Source organism: Rousettus aegyptiacus, unplaced genomic scaffold (assembly GCF_014176215.1).
Source record: "Rousettus aegyptiacus isolate mRouAeg1 unplaced genomic scaffold, mRouAeg1.p scaffold_m13_p_13, whole genome shotgun sequence".
Classification (NCBI taxonomy): Eukaryota; Metazoa; Chordata; class Mammalia; order Chiroptera; family Pteropodidae; genus Rousettus; species Rousettus aegyptiacus.
In genome coordinates this window covers 42,031,587-42,050,570 of record NW_023416288.1, presented here as the reverse complement: position 1 = coordinate 42,050,570, position 18,984 = coordinate 42,031,587, and the positions used below count along the sequence as shown (strand labels likewise).

Genomic DNA, 18,984 nt, shown 5'->3' with positions numbered 1-18,984 from the left:
AACGCACGGACCCGTGGCGCACGCACATGTGAAGTGAAACCACCACTGCACTGAGGCTTGTTAAGCAGCCAGCACAGCTCAGAGAGACGCCCGGCGTGGGCGCCGGCGCCAGGCGGGCGGACGGCACGCAGCAGCGCCCGCGAGCTGCCCACGGCGCGGGGCCCACGCGCGTGTCTCCACGCCGCGAACCTGTGAGATCGTCCATACGCGCTTTTAGAAGTGAGTTTATAGCCGTCGAAGCTCTTAAAAACATTTTTTTTTTCATGGATATTTGCAATTACTTTTTCTGAGTCACGAAGTTTTACTTTTAAGATATTCAGGCTCAACCCCTTTATGGTGTAGACTTACCTTTTTTCCCAAGGATGAGTTTTTTGTTGTTGTTGTTGATGTTGTTCTTTCAAATTAGAAAGTCAGTCCAGCACAAACCGTTTCTTAACAGAGCTTTAACTTTGCCTACCATCTTTATTTACCAGGATGCCTTAGAAAAATCTCAATGCGAAAAATGTTTTCTCTGTTAATACTTAATATTCCTGTCCCGAGATGCTGGTTTAAAATTCAGTTACTTGTTACTAGATGAGCAAAACTTTATATATCGATAAAATTGTTCAGTATCACTTTTAACGAACTCATATAAACTTCTGAATGATGACAACATTTCAGTCAAATCAAGATAATAACACCTCAAATATCTGTTATTAAAATTTTGCTACAATGACTTTTAAAATACCCCTTTTGCTAAGTGTAGTTTACAGTAATATTTCACTGTCTAAACAGCAGCCTGACCTTCACCTGAAATTACTGTCAATGTCAATACATTGGCTGTGAAACAGAATTGCTATTACAAAAAAGGGGAATGCAAAAGCAAATGATATAAAAATGCTTGATTTTTAGCTAGCAGAACTAAAAATAATCCAACAACAAATACTCTCAGGTCAGCAGCTCTTGGGGTGGAGGCTTCTGACTTCCACCGCAAATGTATTTGCAAGTTTTTCATATGTAGTTTATGGGAGGATAGAGTTGCGGGACCAGTAGGTCCTTTACACTTAGGGGAGTTATAAGCTCTTTACTTTTGTATTTTTCCATTGTTTTGAAATAAAAATTGCATTTCCTGCTGGTTCTTTAAAAGTGGTTTGCTATACTTTATTTTTTGAAACAGAACAGTTCAGCTATACATGAGAAGCATTTGGCAAGAAAGAGTAGTGTGAGAACCGTACATTATTTTTCTGGACAAATAAAATCTCACATCTGCTACACTAGCTCTTTAAATCTCCATGTACCCAAGGAAGAACTATTAGTCCTCTCCTGCGTGATGGAAAATGAAGTCTCTTTACAACAAAATCAGATAGAGAGAGCAGGTTCCCTGTGCATGTTTTGACATGACTAACCTTGACTCCTTTTCGTGAAGATGACCGTAAAGATGTGGTGCACATTTTTGATTATTGGGGATATGATAGAAAATGGATCAGAGAGCACATATAATTATCACAATTATGTTTCCCAACAATTCATGAAAGAAAACATTTCATATGGCCAAAAAAAGGAAAAACCATTTCATTTCTAAGTAAGGGCAGATTAGAATTCCTCACCTGTCACCGTGGAAAACATTTTTGAAATCATACTAAATGATATGGAGGATGTGGGTAGATGGGCATTTTGTTCTCCATCACTCCAATAATCTATACAAACTCACTAACCCAGAGACACTATTTCAAACACACTTCTAGGAACTACCAGAGATTTAGGCAACAATTTTGATAAAAGTCGATCAGCATCGCATTATTAGTCATAGAATACTGAAATGCATTTTGGTTTATTTTTTGAAAGCACATTATTGTTATTATTTGAATACATTCATGCATTCAAAGTATATTAACACATGAAAATGTTAATGATTTAAATTTAAGTGAAAAAGTTGAGTAAAGGCCTATGATTCCAAATTTGTAAAGGAAATTCCCCAATATTTTATAAACAATAACATAAGGAATACAAAGAAATGCTTTTGAATGCCAGCAATGTTTATACGTAGTAAATGAAAAGTGGTGTTTAGATTCCTGTACATTTTTAAAATTTCCTAAAATGTAGAAAATGGCAAGAAAATAAACTGGACCTTTAAGTGAAAGTGTATTTCGTACCAAGGAAAGTTATATAGTTTCCAGGAGGGGTTTAAACCTGGGCCTGGAAAAACTGATTTCGAAGTCTTTTAAAAACTGAAGGCTGGACTCCAACAGGAGTAAATCAAATCCTTTCCAAAGATAACCAAACAAAAACAGTAACTGCCAGCTTGAATATGAACCAATTTTTGTTTGTTTGTTTGTTTGTTTGTACCTTCAACATGTACCTGAGGAGGAGTTATGGGGTCTCATCGCCTGTGGCATTTTCACATCTAAAGTTAATATAATGCTTTTATTTCCGCATATATAAATGCCACAGGACACAGCTCATGCAAATAAGCAGTGGAAAATGGAAGTGACCTCACAGTACTGTCACTCACTTTTGTGAACAACTTCTGAGATGCACGCCCAAATTCAAAAGTTCCTTTTAATGATCAATCAGCTGATAATGTGATTAGCTCTTTTCTCAATGGTGTTAAACAAACAATTGGCAACCAACTAAGAATTTGATTGTAAAATCAGACTTACCTGAATCACAGGTCGTAGCTGTATCGAGCTTACCTGAATAACAGGTTGTAGCCGTATGGAGCTTACCTGAATCAGAGGTCTTGCCCAGCACGGAGTTTTCTAATCATTTCAAGAACAGTTCTCATGCACAAAGCACGGGTGCGTCCTGAAGCCCTGGGGCCTCTCCTCGGACTCCTGTATCTGACATTGTCTGAAACAGATGAAAGCATGAGGTTCATAAGAGAGAATTATGATCACTTGGCTTCCATAGAAATAACCATTTAGCTCAAGCAACATCTCCATTTTATATTCGTAGAGTATAAACAATTAATGCGACATTGCTTTCAGAGAGCCTTGCCCCAGACGTCCATGGAGGGCTGGTTTGTTCGTCGTAGGCAATAAATTCTATGTAACCAGAAATATTCTGGTCAAAGCATTACACGGTCAAGAGTTCTGCTAATGACATCTGTTTAATTTGTATGTCACACGATCTGTTGTTAGTATGTTCACAAAGAAATGAGATCAGTTTCCTGTTTTTTGCATTAACAAGGCGCATACAGCCCAGTCCTATGAAAGAAGTGACCAGACTGCATATTTTGCCGCAAAAGTGAAAAAAAAAAAAAATATCTGGCATGTCACATAATGGGAAAGGCTAGTTCTTAAAAGAATCAAATTATACTTCCTCTCAGAAAAAGAAATTTTATTTCTAACCTCAGATAGAGCAAACATGCTAATAGCATTTACTTTGTCACCGCCTCATTTTTAAATGCATGTTGTAAAGATGAGAGTTTAAAGTCTTACATTTAATCATATTTACCGTGTCGGGGCAATGTCCAAAACTCATGTTAATTGGGACTCAAACCTTTTTTCTGCAACAGTTTACAAAGTATAACTTTTGATGTCATGGTAGCATTCACATGTTTAGAGATAAAATATCCAAAATTTTAAAAATTTTCTCATGCATCATTTCCCTAGGTCTTTGAAAGCAAATAATGATTACATTTGTTGTTCTCTTTGCTGGAATAGTGTATGAAAATGACTGACTGACTGTGATAGAAAATACCCATGAAATAATCAAACTAAGAGATCTATATTTGATGTACCTCCAAATTCGCCACCATCTGCGATTCAACTTCTAAATTTTTATGCACTACATGAACAGCAGTGCCCCTAGGGGATACGCAATACGATGAGGAAAGACATAAAACTCTAACCTGGCTCAGCTGACATACACATTTGGAGTTATCTTTCTGTTGTATACTACAGAACGTTATACAGCCCTGGGAAATGCATCACAGTAATTTTAAAGACAGAATAGAGTGTGACTTTTCTGAGGGCTAAAATGGGAGAAAGGGGATTATAAAAAGGAAGACAGACGGGCAAATCCTCTCCATCACAGCCCTCTTCAGGCAAAGGAGTTTTAGAAAAGGAGATGTCCGGAAGCTGATTTACAAACCTATCCTCAAACTCATGCTCTGAGGAATGACTTGCTACAACTCCAATGATGCTATTTAAAGACCGCTGTGTTAAAGCATTAGCGAACCTAATGAAATACGTTAAGATGAACAGATAATGCATGACTATTCGCATCGAAACGAATATCACTCTATTATTATTCCTCCAGCAGAGGACAGAGCTCTGAGGAGGTTCTGATCTGATTCTGACCACAGTGCAGGAGAAGGACTAATGATGAGGAAAAGCGCCTGAAATGAAGGTGTGTGGCTTACGTGACGAATTCCATTCTTTTTCGTAGGACCTTAAAGCTAGTTGAGACTCCAATTTTTTTTTACTAAAAAGCTAAGTCTTGGAGCTCTTTCTATCAGTGTCCAATATTACACAACATGAAAACGCCAGTGTTAAAACTTTTGATGACTGTCTAGAGTTTAATTAAACAATACTCAATAGAAATGTACAGAAACTCTTTTATGTATTCTATACACCATTTCTAGATATCATGGTATCTTTTCTTTATGAATATGACTATTTGGTAATTACTCTCAGTTATGATTTTTGGCCAGTTCCCTCATTTTCCTTAAAAAAAGAGCTTTTATTGTTGGATGCATAAAAATAATTAACAGGCATCATTTTCAAGATCAAAATATATGCCTAGGTATCTCTAATTTGGGAAGCAATTAAATATTAAATTAAGTGATCTAGATTGTTGTCCACTTTAAACAATTTATATTTATCCTGTTACAAAGAATTAATAACAAATTGTCGAAAAATGGCAAATTCTCATTTTTTCATGTTCCCATTCATTATTTTATTTCAGATAAAATGAAAGAAAATATTTGCTTTCCACAATTTCAAAGAATTCCTCTGTTTTCTCTACACATAAAAAGGATGTGTGTGTTTAGATTCATTTCTTGAAAGGCACTGGCTTCTCTTCTCTTTGGATTGATCTCACAATAGTTATTTCCTTGAGCAGCCATCAAACACATAATATTAGCATAAAGTCATAACTTTGCTTTCCACGTCTGCCAATATCAAGATTATGCTGACATTTGACTGGCAGGCAAGTTTATCGGCATCTATCTTCTTAAATAGATTTTAGACTCTAAAAAAATTACTCATCAGCTCTCTATTAACTCTTATGTCATGTATATTCAGACACATAGACATGTGGTCAAAACAGTTACTGCTCTATCTTACAGGAACATGGGAGATCGAAATAGAATTTGTGTAAGATTTACAACAGTTTAGAAATTGGCTATAGGAGCAAACACAATCTTGGAAAGAAAAGAAAAATATGGTTGGGGATAAAGATTTAAACATTTGTGCCTTTTGGGATTAAAAGCTGATACGTGATTGAATTTGAGGGTAAACTAATTTATGATAAGAATGGATGCATACATATATATATATGTACATATATATAATCATAAAATGCACAAAAAGAGCTTGAAATTCATTTAGCAAAGCTCTTCTAAAATCTGAGCATATCTTAAACCTTTCCTAAAGCTATGAGGTTTTTTTTTTTTTCCTTTCACACTTATTTAAATAATGATAAAAGTATAGCGGTAATTTTCAATTTTGAATAACAGCATTATTATTGTTAAATGTATTAGTTATGATGAGAATTTTTGTAAGCAGGTTCTAACTTTTAAAATAGTAATATTTTAAGTGCGTTAGAAGATACATCACATAGCCAGGAGAGTTACCTGATTTAAACTGTGCCTACTTTTTTTCCTCGTCTGAGAAGGCAAATGATAACAGATGCAGGAATTACGCCACTGGTTAATTTAATAACGTGTTTGTGGTGTCCGCCAGGCAGCCTTCGGGACCCTGGAGACACACTCGAGTAAGAAACAGATCACGCCCCTTGGTACTTATATTCCACTGGCCGAGAGGGAAAATACACGTGTAAGTAAATAAACAGACAATTAAATTTCAAGCAAGGATAAGTGCGATAAAGAAAATAAAGCAAAGGAAACGAGAATAAAAAGTGCAATTTCAATAAGGGGCCCCCGGAGGCCTCTCCGAGCGTGTGAGCAGAGATCTAAAAGGTGTGCCCTGGGAAGTCACGCTGCTATCTGGAAAGACTTCCAGAGAAGACAACGGCAGATGCTTTGTCTTTTGCTTTCTTTTCCCCGCCGTGAGGAGAAGCGTGCCCGAGGAGCAGCAAGGAGGCCAGTGTAACTGAGGCACTCAGGACGAGAAACAGGAAGGTGACCGGAGAGGAGCACGGCTTACGGTGAGGACTGGGGGAGCATCATAAGCCACAGCCCAGGCCTTGCGCTTGCAGAGCGCTCGGGATGAGCGTACGATGCAAAGGTCTAAGGTCATCCCCGAATTAAGAACTCACAAAATAAAGTAGAATGTCTGCTTTAAAATAATTTTCACTTAATCGCCTACTCATTCACATGATGTTGACTGGATTCTGATTTTAGGACCAGAGCCGTAACTCTTTAATACGTGGAGATAGCGGATGAACAGAGAAGAGGGCCACCAGAGTCGTTAAACGAAACAGGAGTTAAAGAAAGGTCAGATCAAAATTAACTTGTCAAAAGCTGACAGGATTTTATGAAGATTCATCAGTTGTTTTAAACTGACTCAGTTAAGGGGAGAGCTAAACGCCGTTGAAAGATAAAGGCAGATAATAAGTTTCAGGAGGAGAAGAAGCTATTCTAAAAGACCTGCCCAACGTTCTAAAAATCACTGAGACGTTTAGAGAGAGAATCAAGTGGAATTAGGTAGATGCAAATGCAACTCACCATCAGTAAAGAAAGGCACCATACTGTTCTGAATAAATCGTCATTTTAAAAAGTGCCAAAAATTCTTAATAAATATTCAAAAATAAATGTGTTTTGGAAACAATTAAAATGTAAATTTGACATAAAATTTATGGTGTTAGACGCTGTTAAGTGCAATACCAGAAAGCTAGTGACAAATAGCAAATCTCCTGCCCCCGAAGCTAGCATCTCTGAAATGACTCCACTCCATAAAAATGTGAAAGAAAAACTGACATCAATATTGTATTTTGTTTCTAGAATACAAAATGTAATGCTATTTGTATGGCAAGTCCAACTATAACATATATAAATTGTTTAGAAAAAAATGTTTCATTTTACACCTTGAAAAATTGAAATGAAAACACATTGATGACCCAATTCATAGTGCAGATACGGAATCCAAAATGTCATGTTTACGACACGTGTGGAGGAGTCATGAACTTGACTGCTGTCTGTAGTATCTCTTACTGTTATGATTATATCTCAGCAATTAGCCCAGATTACATGACATTACTATCCTAACATGATGTTAGAAAATACTTTGTGTAAATGCTCTTCTAGACTACGATTTCTACCTTCAATTTATTCCCAACATTGCTTTAGTAACCAAGAAACTTAAAGTCAAATCAATTGCCTGATTATCGTAATGAAATTTAATGAAAGTTACTTATTTTTTATTTTTACACCAGCTTGTTTCTTTTGTGCATTTGGTTCAGACCAGCGAACACCCAAATCTATTAGAAGACAACTGTAAAGAACAGGTCATCCTAACCCACATTTACTAAGAAGCCAGACGTGCGCCAGTGAACTGTCCACACACCGCCAGGATCCTTATTACACCTCACGACTACGATGCGAGCGGGCATATTATCATCGTCTCAACACAACGCAGGATAAAACTGAAACTGAGGAGGAAAAGCAGCTTGCCGATGGCCAGAGCAACCGGTGAGCGCAGACACCAGAACCCCAACACGGGTATCCTGGACGGCAGAGCCAAAGCTTCCAACTGCCACGCTAAGCTGCCTGTCCAGGAAACAGGACAGAGAGACCGCGTGGCAAGGCTGGTGGGCGTCGGGGCCGCCATGACCCAGTGCGGAGGTCACTCCCAGAGGGGCACATACAGTTTGTCTGAGCAATGAACTAAGTGCTTCGATGATGAACTAGCTGAGTCCTAAGCTCGTTACCACATAATCATATTAAATTAAAATAAAAATGAGTGTAGTTGTAGCAAACTGCCTATATTTTATTTGGTCAAAAATATCAGGGATCTTATTTTCATACATGAAGATTAATAAATGAACATTAAATGATTATGAGAATAACTGAGATTAATACATAAAGATTAGATGCATTTTTCACTGCTTAAGTAGTTTGTTACCTGAGTAACAAATATTGGGACCCCAAGCTATTAGAGACAATGGTTTCTCAGTGATGACCAGGGTTCTTTTTACTAATCCATCCACGATTAGAGGTTAAAACATCTCTTGGTTTAAAAAAAAAAAAAAAAAATCTTTCTTGAAAGTATTCTATAGAAAATATGAAAGAACATCTTCAAAAGATTAATATCATTGAGAAATCCAAAAGAGGCAATCACATGTTTAATGCTTAACTCACGTTCAGTGGAAGTACTTCTCACCCCACCACCGGATGCTATCAAGAAGAGCTCTCATTTCTGAATACAGTGGTAAAGAACACCAGTCGTACAATGCTTCGAAGAATGAGGAATTTTTAAAAAATTAAAGCATGCTGATTTTAACATCATCAAATGCAAGAATGTTTTAGGTTTTATGCAAAAAAAAAAAAAAAAAAAAACCTACTCCAATGTTTAGACAACTTAACGTGCCAATACGACCAACTGCTGCATCGATATGCTATAAATGAATAGGTAAAACGTGGCCAGATCATAAAGCATCTGAGCGAGATTCAAATACATATCAAGTATTTGGCACACAGTAGGAACACAGTAAATATTTGCTAAATGAATAAAGATATAAACGCGGAAGGTGAAAACAGATCTAATTATTTTTCTCCGAGTCACTGGACAATATCGAGGTGTCACTCCAGGGAGTGGGGACTAGGTTGACTCTTAAGAAGTGTCACAGGGGCCTTTTCTTTCCTTATCTAATTTTTTTGTGATAGAGGACCTAACGTCAACTTTGAAGAGTCTATAATAAAAATATTTCAAGACACTAAGTCCACCAACCTCTCAGAGACCAATTCTCATTAACCAAGACGACGGGATTTCTTTGCAAGAAACGGAAAGCTGTAAGAAACGAGGTATTTCGCCCCATAATCTTTGCCTTCTCTCCCTAGAGTTAGATCTAAACAGAAAGCCAAGTTACAAACTGAAGGTTGATTGATGGTTCTTGGGTATTACTACTAGATTTTGCTACGACAGAGGGTTTTTGTTTTTTTTTTTAAGATTCAAATTACCACTCCCTTTCTGATCAAGGCATCTTTCATTAAATGTCTATTGAATAAGATTAAGCATGTTTGTCTGATTACCCAACAAGAGATTTGTTCTGATCTATTATCTCTTGCACCTACAACTTGAATTTAAAGTATTTTCATTGACTTTAAAATATAGTTATCAGTTCTTAATGCCACTGTGTTGGAGTCACTGACACAGTCCTATCGGTGATTATGGCTCATTAACACAGTGATTCCTGAGTGGGTAATGGGTAGGTTAAACACACACCAAGAAAAGTGAGAAATGCATCAGATTCTCAGAGCAGGAAGAGGAAGCACATATAGTCTTGAACAGCCCCTAATTGAAGAAGACCGGAACAGATTTCCTTCCAACTTTTCTCAAATGCTGGAACTCTCTTAAGTCACAGATTTCATGAGGTCTTCTATATTTGAGAGCTAAAGAATAATTTATACAAGTGGAGAATAAGAATTGGAAATAACTGTGTGGTAGGCTTTGGTCTCTCCATTTTCCCCATATATTATAGTGTTGCTAAAGATTGCTGAATACAATTACTTGAATACAGAAATGATTGCTTGATATGGGATTATCACTTCTTGCTTTCTTTGGATTTCAATAGCACAAATAGCTAAAAAGTTTATAGCCAAAATACTCTCAATTCCCAAGGATTTGAATTTATTGAGATGTTTATATTCTACCTACTTTTAAAACCGTTTGAGGTGGATCACAAAAAAGGGACATATACGATACATTTTCAAAAAAATAATAAATTAGATACAGGATGGAAAAATCCGATTAGCATCAACAGAGTAATTATTGCACGCATCTCTCTCTTGAACTACGCCATGAACATCAGAGGTCAAAGCCTCTGTCTTGTTCAATTTTTATTTCTAGGAGCCCAACACATAGTAGATGGCCCATTACTGAGTCACATACACAAGTGCATACAATAATTACAAGGTAGAATATCGGCACATGCATTAAGTTTAACTACACAAGAAACAATTTTAGAATCTCACTGGCTTAAGATACGAGAAACCGCTCCTTGCACTTAGCTTCAGCTGGTCCAGCCTCAGGCTGCGGCATCAGAGCGCCTGAGCCTTTCTCCCAACCATCGTTGAAATGCAATTCATTCTGCGTCTCCCATCATCTGTTTCCTAGTGGCTACCTGGGGCATACCTGGGGCATGTTCTTTTCACGAAGAATGATAGTAGGGCAATAGAACAAGCCAAATTACGCACGCACATTTAAAACCTTTGTTTACTTCAAATTTGCTCATATCCCATTGTCCAGAGCAAGTCATGTGGCCGAGCTCATGCGGTGCTGGGCTGCATACAAGCCCCAAGAAAGAGAGATGAGTAAATTACCTGTCAGACAGTAACTCAATTTATCACATCACTACAGAGAAATGAAACTCCTGCCAGTCTAAGGTTGGACTTTATTGGACAGTCAAATGAGAAACTCTTAAAGGTACCTGCCTTTCTTTCTCCCAAACCACTGCTCTTACCTTGGTTTCTGCTTTAAATGACAAGAAGTCACAGTAATCAGACAGGGTCCATTCTAGAGCACTGATGCGGCTCCATTCATCGGCGTGTATTTGGGCAGATGTTTGATGTGGCGCCTTGCCCAGCCCAGCCCAGCCCAGCCATCAGGTTGCCTCTGATGCTCTTCTACTTTCTGTTCTGTGGTAAGCTGACCCGGCAGAGCTGGCCAATAGCAGAATAGGTCACTGTATTCATCCCCTACCTTATCATTCGCTGATATGCCCATGGTTGGTTCTCAACAAATGGCTGATGTCAAGATTATAGAATCTGATCTTAGAAGAGCTTTCTTTCCTCCATAGGCATAAGCCTATGAAAGTGTGAAATTGCACCAAAGGTAAAGAGGTAGGGGAGATTTTATTAAAGATTATTGCAATAGGGAAGAGAAAATGACCTTAACTCCACTTAAAAAGGGGGTTCTGGGATTTTTAAGACCCAGGGTCTTAGGCAATCTCTGTTTGCTAATCGGGTTTGTACAAAGGAAAAGCAAAATTTATCTTTCACGACTAGAGGCCATTTTACAACTTGGAGCAAGGGCCCACTAACTTAAGCTCCTGCCCTCCCACAGAGACTGTGGGACACGTTCTCTCTGCTCTGATGATTACATTTCAATGGGATGGCTCCCAGGTCCTTGAAAAAGTCATTCACTGGAATTCCCTGTTTTAAAACTGGATGAAGACTTTTAAAGAGATTATATACATTTCAAAGGAGTGGAGAAAAAATTTGCAATTACAAGCTTTCTAAAGTAAATGCTCTAAGAAAAGGGAGGTTATTATAAAGGAAGAAACCTGTTTAAAGGTTAGTCAAACTGAGGGGAACAGAGATATCTTGGTCAAGCCACAAGCTCAAATCTAGAGTTTCGGGAAGAAGTCCAAGCCACAAAGCAATGCCTTTTTGTCATTGGCTGATTTTCCTCTTGCTTGCATCTCCTTCAAGGAGCTAAAAAGGAAGAAGGTGACTGTTAAGAAATGTGATTTAGTTATTTCTAGGTGTGGCAGCTCCGTAATCATCTTAATACAAAAACAAAACTCAACCTTGCCTTGAATATTTTTAAGTACATGGGAAACGTGAGCTGATTTTTATTTTACATTTTCTACAGAAACAATCATGGGACAGTGTGGAGAATGGAGGCCCTGGACACAGGGTCACTGGGGGGAAAGACAACTTTCACTGAAACAGGAAGGGTGATAGACGGAAATGAAAGGGCACATTTTAAAAAGTGTGAGACTGATACTGTTTAGAAAAAGGCTCGATTAACACATTACTAGGGCTTCCAAGTTTTTAACGTAGGTTGCTAGGTGAACGGCTGTTAACGCCTTTATATTTTGTAGCAATAAAATATTTTGTGAAGATTCATTAATATTTGCTACCGAAAATGATAACATCTTAAGGATGAGAGAGACCATAGAAATCACCAACCGAATATGTCACCAAGGCAAAAATTCCTCCTGTGGCATCACAAAGATGGTCACCCTTTCTCTGAGAATTCCTTTTTTTCCAGTGATGAAAGATTATTTCCTCTTATACTATTGCTTTCTATTAAGAGGTGGTTGTAATTATTAGAAAGTGAAATGTGGTATTATAAAATGTTCTGCTCTTCATGTGATATAATTTCTAGACCCCCTACCACCAGCCTAGCCATTCTCATGCATATATTACAGTTGTTTTGTTTTTAAAGGGGTTCTGAAACCAAATTGCTGAAACATAATACATTACTTTACCAGCTGAGGGTACCTTCCGCCCCAAATTAAACTGCTGACCTTTGCTTTAAGTTAACTATAAATGTTATACAAAACTTCACATAAAATAGTTGTCTTTTCTCTAAAAACCTATAACAGAATTTATTTTATTAGAGTCAGTGAACATTCCTTCTTCTCTGGGTTTGAAATGAGTTAGCTGTTGCTTCGGAAGATCCAGTTTTATGTTCTAGATATGGAAGTTCAGATTTGTTTTTAATTTAAGTGTTTGGTTTGTCTGCTCATCTCCCTTTGGGGTATCTTGTTAATGTAACTGGCATCTTTGATTGCCTAAAGTCTGCTCAAAATATCTTTATTCCAGATTGTGTTGTTTTGTCCATCTTATTTACTACATTTTCATCCTCTCCAGTAAGCCAAATGTAAAATGCCATCTCTCGAATTCCTACACTTTTTTCTTAAGATAATTGATGGCTGTATTTATGACACTTGTGCTTATTTACTAAACACCACAGATCCCACAGGCTGTTCACGGAGTAGATATTTCCTGAGATTTTAGACGCACTTATTTTTACCTCTTCCCTCTCTAAATCACTACAGAACTTTTAATTATTTGGAAGGTTCTGAGAAAGCTGGCTTTCATTAATTTACTCATCTTTTCATTTGTATATTGCATATTTTGTCCTAAACACAAAATCGTAGACATTGGCGCAAAAAGAGTGAGAAACAGACTTTGCACCACGGGGGTGCATGACTCAGCAGGACACAGGGACTTAAACTCAGGACAGTACGGCAGGGCGGTCAGCGTCAGGACAGAGATACACCCGGGAGTCAAACGAACGGAGGGGGCCTGTGTCTGTGAACAACGGGGAGTTTGTCACGCAGTAGAAGAAAGAGCTTTTCAGGCGAGCTAACCTGCATTTGCTAAGTGTTAGCCTTTCTCACGCAGCATATTGCAAAGTTTTAAAGTCATATCCTAAATGTCTTGGTTTCCGGTTTCCTGTTTTCTCAGAACGGCTCTGGCCCACTTCCCCGGTTCCGCCTCTTCTTATATGGTTAAATAAATGGTAAGGAGTTTATGTTTTGTTGAATTCGTTCACTTTATTTCATATCACCTATCTCAGAATAAAAAAATGCCTGTTGTACCAAAGAGACTCAGTAAAGATGTTCTATTTGTTTTAATAAAAAAAGGAATCAACTTTAGTTTGCCCGTGGGAATCTAGACTTTGACCACAACCCGCAGCCGAGCGCGCCATTCCGGGCGCTGGGGAGCTGCACAGAGGCCACAGCACACTGTTGGGGCAAAAATCTGAGACTAGCTGCGACCAGCTATGCCTGAAAGAGAGTAGGAACGGCCCCCCTTTCCCATCCCCACCCCTCCTCCTGGGTGGCTCAGCTCTGCGGGAAGGGAGACGCCCTCAACCCCAGATTTCTCCCTGGGGGCCAGTCGGGGCCTGGTGAGCGGCCAGACGCCCCCGCTATATGGGACGCTGCCCAAGAGGCCCACTCCCTTCTGCCTGACCCGAGCGCTGAGGAGGTTGGCCTGGCTGGGGAGTTGGGGAGAAGCTAGGGCACAGGGTGGGGGCTCACGGCACATGGCTCCCCAACCCCACAAAAAGCTTTGGCTCCTACTAGGAGCCTGGCGGACTCCACCAAGAGGCCTTCCCGTGAGCCTAGGAGGACACGTGACTTGCAGGCCCCCAACCCCAAGCCCCCAGGTCTCCGGCACTCCGCGAGCCCCTCCCCGCCGCGGTCGGTACCCCAGCAGATGGCACGTGCAAACCTCACAGGCAGATGGCAGCTCAGCTCTGCTGGATTCAGGAGCAAAACCTCAAACGCATCACGGCGGTGGCTGAGGCCAAGTCCATGGGAGACGCTCAGCGCCCAGACTGGCTTTGAGGGGTGGAGAGAAGGCACGTGATCCTACAGCCCCCACATCTGGGTGTCCGTCCGAAGGAAATGAAACCAGCACCTCAAAACCTATCTGCTGCCCCAGGTTCACTGTAGCCTCATTCGCAAAAGCCAAGACATAAAAACGACCCAGGCATCCCTTACGGATGAACAGATAAAGGAAATGTGATATAGATATAAATACAGATAATGAAATAGTAACCTTCACAAAGAAGAACATTCTGCCATATTCAACCACATCGATGAACTTGGAGGATATTACACTAGATGAAATTAGTCGCGAAAGTCGCAAGCACTGCTTGAGCTCGGTCTTAGGTGTGGTCTAAAGATGCCGCCGTCGCAGAAGCAGAAGCAGATCTGGTCGCTTCTGGGAGCTGCGGGCCGTGGGGCATGGGGAGGTGCGGATGACATGGGAAGGCCCGGGGAGACGTCAGGCACGGGGCTTCGGTTACGAAGGACGGATTGCTCCTGGGGACCCACTGTAAGGCCTCGCAACTCCAGTTAAAACACTGCACCATACACTTAGAATTTGCTGAGAGTCGATCTTAAGATCTCTTAACCACACACACAATGATAACTATGTGAGGTGATTAATATGCTAATTTGCATGACGGTTGTAATCATTTTACAATGCATATGTATGTCGAAACATCGCATTGTACATCGTACATATGTACACTTTTAATTTGTCAATTACACCTCAATTAAGCTGGGGGTGGGGAAGCTAAGGTAAGAGAAAAAGACATTACAAAAGTTTATTAACTATTTTTTAAATAAATATTTCCAAAGAACCTGATTGTCCTCTTGCAAGTCTATATGAGGTACACATTTGCCTTTAATATAGTTGTTTCTTTGTGGACTTATTATGTCTATGAAGCTGAGTTGACTTCTCTTACTTATTCACAAACCATAATGAAAGAGAGGGAAGCCAGTCTGCTAGAACTAAAAAGCCTTCCTCTGAATGTTCATGACGAAACAAAAGCCACAGGAAAGCAATATCAGCAGAACATACAAAAATAGCAAAAAAGAATTGCCAATCATTCCATAACCTTAAGAAAATTTACTCATTGAAAACAAAATGAAAATTTATGCTTTGTGCTTGCAGAAAGGAACAGTGCTCAAATTGGCTCCCCCATTGGAGTGAAAGCTTTCTCTACAAGGTAACAAATGAAAATTGAATCAGGGACACATTTTCAATGAAAAAGACACACTGCCAGATGGCTTTTTGGCAGAGGAAAGGGAAGAGTTGATTAAACTGTCATGTGATAACTTCAAATTCAGCAAAGTACGGCTTAGCAACTTCCGCCGAGAAGGATAAGGGACATTCAGGTACCAGGCATGGTTTGACATTATTAAGGTTTAAGATTACTTTGCAGTTTCATTGGTTTTCTGCCAATGCTTTCAATAAAGGAAGAGACAAGATTAATCTCAACCAAGAACAAAATTTTCTGCTGAATGGAACTTGAGTTTTTCCGGAACTAATTCTTTGAACTCTTGAGTGCCAAACGCACTCTTCATAAAGCACATCTCTCTTTTCTTCATTTACAGACACTGCTATTTTAGGTCACATTAGGATTTTTTAACCTTTATCATATCAGATAAGAAAAAGGGGTACTATAAAACTTGTACCAAAATGCAAACCTGTCCCCTAAGAATCCATTATCATTGTTTGTGTAGGAGAGAAAAAGTAATCGCCCTCTACCCTCCTAGGTTCTTGGCTGAGGTACATCCTGTACCAAAAGATAAATTAACGAGAGAATAACAGAGTAGTTGAATGACACATACACCTGCTTTACACCTGGGAGATACCCAGCAAAACCACTGAACTCGTGGAAGTGGCCCCGGCTCTGAGCGCGGTGCTGGCCGTGTGCGCAGGTAGCGCCGCCAGGTGCGCGGCAATGCTGGGGGGCGGGGGGCGCTGCGCACGCGACGGGAACGGACGCGACAGCCGCCGAGGCCGCCGTCCTGCCGCCGCGGTCCCACGGGCGCCGTCAGGGCACCGGTGGAGGAGCCCCAGAGCGAGACGGCGCCCAGGTGTCCGCCGGCTGCTCGCGGGCCGCGTGCACACGCACGGGCAGCCGAGAGGCCGGCCGCAGGGCCACGGCCCGGAGCGGGGGAGCCGCCAGCCTCTCGCGCCCCCGAAACACAGACCTCTCCGCGGGCCGCGCGGATCTCACGGGGCGCGGGGTTCCAGCACAGTCGCCATCTAGTCACTGGCCGATGGCTGAGGTAGGTATGTGAACACAGGAGCAAGCCCAGGGAACCAGGCCAAGAAGCCAGAACTAAGAAATGAAACAAAACTGAGCGGCGACATCCGCTACTGTATAATGCAGAGGAGGTACAATACATTATCTAAGAAGTTCAATTTTCAACAAAAGCTATGGGACGTACAAAGAAATAAAACAAAGCAGTCAGTGGAAGCGGTTCCTGAGTGGGTGTAGATGTGAACATAATAAATATTTTAAGGAGAAATTATAAATCTGTTCGGAAATTAAAAGAAGCCATGTTTAAAGATTAGACATATATGTTCAATGAACTGGCTTGTAAGGACTCTCAATAAGGAAATAGAAACTCTTTAAAAGGAACCAAATGGACATTCCAAACTTTAAAGTATTATAACCGAAATGAAAACAGACTGGCCCAACAGCATATTTTTATAGCAGAAGAAAAAATGATCAAAGTGAAAGATGGATCAATTTAATTTATAGAATCTGAAGACAGAAAGAAAACAATATTTTTAAGAGGATTAAAGCCTCAAACACCTAGGGAGTAACATGAAACCTATCAATATACATGTAATAGGATTCCCAGAAGGAAAGAAGAAAAACTATTCTAACGATGACCAAAAGTTTCCTAAATTTGATGATAAACATTAATTTACAGAGTCAAGAAGCTCAAAAAACTTCATGCGGGACAGAGAGATCTGTATCTGGAGACAACATAGTCAAAATGCTTAAAAAGAAAAAGATTTAAAAAAATGAAAGCAGCAAGAGAAAAATGACTACACGCGTACAAAGAAACAACAGTAAGATTAATGACTAACTTCTCATCAGAAACAATAAAATCCAGAAGGCTGTGAGATGCCTTTTTCAAAGTGCTGAAAGAATAAATTAAAACCTGTCAACCCAGAATGTATATCTGATAAAGTTACCATCACAAGTGAAGGAAAATAAACACATCCACAAAAACACAAAGACTAAGTGAATTTATTGCTGGCAGATATGCCTTAAAATATACTAAAGGAAATCTTTCAGTCTTAAAGTACATGGCTTCAGATGGTGACTCAAAACGACAGGAAAAACAAAGAATGCTGTAAATAAAGAGCATTGCAAAAATGTAGATAATTATAAATGACTACAGACATATTTTTATTTCTCTTCTTAAAGAAAATATTACCACAAAAGTCAATAATCACACAAAATTATTTGATTACATATATAAATATACATATAAATAAAAGTACAAAGAAATAAAAATGTAACCATACTGGAAAAAAGTTGCTATATCCAGAATTAACTAAGTATTAACCTGAAACTGATTAGGGTAGGTTAAAATTTATATTGTAATCTCTAATAACAACAACTAAGAATAAAACTGAAAAAAAATGCTAAAAAAAGAGGAATCAAAATGTCGCAATACCATTTTAAAAATTTTAATCACAAAACAAGATAGTAAAGAAATAAAAAAGAAAAAAGAATATGAAAAGTGACATACAGAAAACAATGGCAAAAATGCAGAGGTTAATCCAATCAATAATAACATTAGGTGTGGCTAGATTAGACAGAGGTTGTTAGACTCCACTAAAGAACAATATCCAGCGATAATCTGTCTACAAATGTACACTGTAGATTTGTAAACACAGATTGAAAGTAGGATCAAAAAGGTGCATCATACAAATAGTAATCATAAAAGAGCTGGATTGGCTATATTAACATCAGACAGTAAAACAAAAGCTATTACTAGAGACAAAGAGATATTTCATGATGGCAAAAGGATCACTATAGCAGGAAAATGTGCCACTAGTATCTATGAACCTAACGAGTGAGCCGCAAAGGACATGGAGAAAAATCTAAGAGAACTGAAAGTGTAAATATGCAAATTAAAAATTATAGGTAGCATTGCCAGCACCATTCTTTAAAAAACTCCTGAATATTTCCACTCAAAGCTCAGGCCTCTGAATAACATGTGCATCAAAGAATAACTAACGAAAAAACAAAATATTTTAACAGAATAAAAATAAACTATGACATATGTATTGAAAACACAATGTATGTATGAACATTTGTGTGTGTAGATAAATCAACTCCTAGAGGAAAATGTATAGTTCTGAATGCCTATGTTGAGAAAGAAAAAAAGGTCTCTAACAAACATTCTAATGTCCACCTTAAAAAACCAGAAAAAAATTAAGCCAAAACTATGCAGAAGAATGGAGATAATAAAAAATGGACAGAAATCAATTAAATGGAAACAGGAAAACAATAGAGAAAAATCAATAAAATCAGAAACATGATTTTTTGATATGATCAACGAAATTAGCAAAACTGGCTATTGCGACCCCAT

General features: G+C 39.0%; 1 long non-coding RNA gene across 3 annotated transcripts in view; it reads right to left on the bottom strand.

Annotated features, from left to right (window-relative positions):
* Positions 1-205: 205 nt before the first annotated feature.
* Positions 206-18,984, bottom strand: part of LOC107498368 — a 218,182-nt gene continuing 199,403 nt past the window's right edge. For all 3 annotated transcript variants that reach the window (XR_001594048.2, XR_001594047.2, XR_001594049.2), the window contains exon 4: positions 206-2,829. This is a non-coding gene — a long non-coding RNA (uncharacterized LOC107498368). The remainder of the gene's footprint in view (positions 2,830-18,984) is intronic.